Below are 3,380 nucleotides of genomic sequence, written 5' to 3' on the forward strand. Positions count from 1 at the left end.
TATATATATATATATATATATATCCGTTAGATGTGGCATGTTGGTAGAGCAGCCTCTTTGAATGTCTTATGTCCTCCCAGGTCATGAATTTGCCGTTAGTGATGGCGGTCCTCGAGTAATTAGGCATATGAGGATGGCTGAGGGCTCGTATAATATCTTTCGATCATTCTTATTCTTCAAAATGAATAAAAGATTGTTTGTGCTTGACTTATTTATAATCGAACTTAAACAATATGTTCATGATCGGCTCGTTTAATTAACGGATGATTCAAACAATGGTTACTGAAAATACTTTTTTTGGCAGCCCTAATCATATGTACACAAATAATCCCAAAAAGAATATATTGTAGAACTGCTTTTTAAACAGTTTGCTCGTTGACATGTACTTGGATTGGATGTCAGGCATAAAAAGCTAATTTTTGTTTCATCAATACAGCACAAATAATCATATCTATTTCTTTTCTTATAAGAAATTCTCAAGTTTCGTAAAAATTGTCCCAAATTCTGTCATTGACTGCTCCAACTAACAATCGCAAATAAAATTAAATGTAAGCATATATTTATGTATTGATTTGGGCATTGATTTGGGCTCTTGCTTGTGAGAAAACATTACCTTCAAGAAAAGATGGAGCTTTGCCACTTCAATTCCCAAAGTTGGAAGGAAGTCTAGTACACTTGACATAAATGCAAATGCTTATTGCGAGAAGAGTGATCCATGCTTCTTTACAAAATGATTTAGGATAATTACATACATAACATCTTAACTATTATTATTTATAAAATCTAACATTCATGATATTTTGAATTATTGAACCAATGTATTTATGTAGTGTCACAACAAATTCATTGAGAAATTAATAGAAAAGAGAAAAATGAGTTGGGATTTTTTTATGAATTTAGATATTTATGTTGTGAGTTATATCAGTTCTTGTGGTACATATATAAATCAAATAGAAGAACGATATTTGAAGCGAAAAGTAAAACTAAAAAAATTCACACCAGAAAAGAACACACAGATTTACGTGGTTCGACAAATTATCTACGTCCACGGAGATGCAGCAGATTTTACTACTTGAGGAATTTACATCAGTTGATCACCTCGACTTACAAGAGGAATCTCTCGCTTTGTTGCCCTCTCTTATTCTCTCTCTGTTACTCTCTCTCTACACCAATATACACCGAAGAAGATAAACTTACAAGAGAAATAAACTCAATTTCTCTTCTGCCACAACCCACCAAGAAGAAGCCCCACCAAGAAGAAGCAAGAAGAAGCCAAGGGAGAACAATCTTCTTCTTCTTTCCTCTTTCTTCACCGCAAAGGAACTACACCTTGCACTTCTCTTCTTCTTTCCCAAGGAAACCCGAAGAAGAACACAAAAACTGTAACTCTATATTTTTTTCCTCTTCTGTTCGCAACTTAAAGGAGACGGGGGGGCGGCATCGTTTCGCAAATATCGCGACCTTTCGCGATAGTGGAGTGGGAACAGGTATCGCAACAGCAGGAGATCGCGACGTTTCGTGATCGGGAGCGGAAGCGGGGTTGGGGTTGCGACGCAAGCGGGAGCGGGAAATCGGGAGGTGGATCTCTAAGAATTTAGTATTTATAGCATTATTTAGGGTGCTATGTATATAAAAAACCCAATAATATATGGTAAAAAAAAATTGATATAAGTTTTTTAATTAGTATTTTTGGGATATTGAAAAAATTTATTAAATTACTACCTAAAAAAATTATAAATAGATTTTCATTTGATAAAATATTTGAGTATTTTTTTTCTTACAAATATTATTGAAAGTGAAACCTTAGAAAAAAAAAAACCTTTCAATATCAACAAGCAAATCAAATGAACCCCACATAACTTTCCAGCTTTATTCTTTGTAAATTACTATTGTTAAATGTAATGCTAACCATCACTTGATGTTGAGTGGTTTATTTACATGTAGGCCACCCAATTTCTATGTATTTACATATCTAATACCTAAACTTTGCTACATGTAAATACATAGGAATTGAGTGGGATTTATGGAAATCTTCCTAATTCATATGTAAGTTTAATGACTAAAGAAGTCTAAATTATTTAAGAATCATTATATATCATTTTTAGTCAATGAATTGAATCAAATAATAATTAATTAATTAATTAATTAATTGGATTAGTAAGCAAACAGTCATTAAAATTTGATGTATTTTTTTATTTCATTTTGGTGGTTGTGTGGGCTACATTATTTTATTAAAATGGGGTGGGGGAGACTATTTTGTGGGTGATAAGAGAAAAGCTCCTCCTTATATTTTAGTGTTTATTTTATCATCTATTTCATAATCTTTTTCTTAATGATCACTATCTCATTTTTATATGAATATGATATTTATTAAAGCTTATAATAAAAAGATATTCGTGCAATCAATGATGACAAATTATAATAGTTGTATAAATAATTATTATTATATATTTTTTAAAAAATTATTTACATTACTCACAATAATTTCTTAAAAATTCTATTTTTTTAACAAAAATTTCACATGTAATTTACAAACAATTGTAGTCATCCCAAATACATATCTATCACCTAAGATTTGAATTGAATCGACGATTTTAGCTTAACTTCCAACTTGAAAATTCTTTTAATTGTTTTTTATCTTCATGGGTCATTATTATAGACAAGTTTTTCAAACTATTTTTTCATTTTTGTTAAGAAATTAAAAGCAATAAAAATAGTCAAACTCAACAAATATATATAGTTCATGCAGTCTCTTTCAAGAACATTTTTCCTTGAACATGAAATATGTTATTAATTAGTTCTCCTCAAGATGACATCTAGTGTTAATTGGTATTGGTAGTTTTGGTTTGGTGGCCTTCTAGAGATTCTCTCTCTCTCTCTCTCTCTCTCAATGGTATTATAGTCTATCCCTTGTTTTCAAAGGTGTTGGAGCATTATGCATATGTGAGATGACATAGAAGATATTTAAAAAGTACAAAAGAATATTTATATTAAGAGGTTCTCATTAAAAAATATATTAAGAGTATAAGGTATATGCACATGGCTACATAATTATTTGTATTATTTATATGAGCGCAAAATGTTATTTTTAACAAAAATATATATATATATATATATATAATCTCCCTAAACCGTAGACATATTATCATAAAAAAATACATAGTAATTTTTACAAAATACCTACTAATTATTTTGAATAAATTTTTTTATCTTTTGATATATTTAATATGAGAAATTAATTGTATGAATTTTTGGGAGATCTGAATGCATACCACTAAAAGTTATGTGCCTATGTATGGCACCAAAATTATTGAGTTTAACTATATAATACTCTTTCCTCTAAATTACTTAAAAACTAAAATACTATTTTATATATATAT

The sequence above is a fragment of the Phalaenopsis equestris genome, unplaced genomic scaffold, assembly GCF_001263595.1.
Source record: "Phalaenopsis equestris unplaced genomic scaffold, ASM126359v1 Scaffold000054, whole genome shotgun sequence".
NCBI lineage: Eukaryota > Viridiplantae > Streptophyta > Magnoliopsida > Asparagales > Orchidaceae > Phalaenopsis > Phalaenopsis equestris.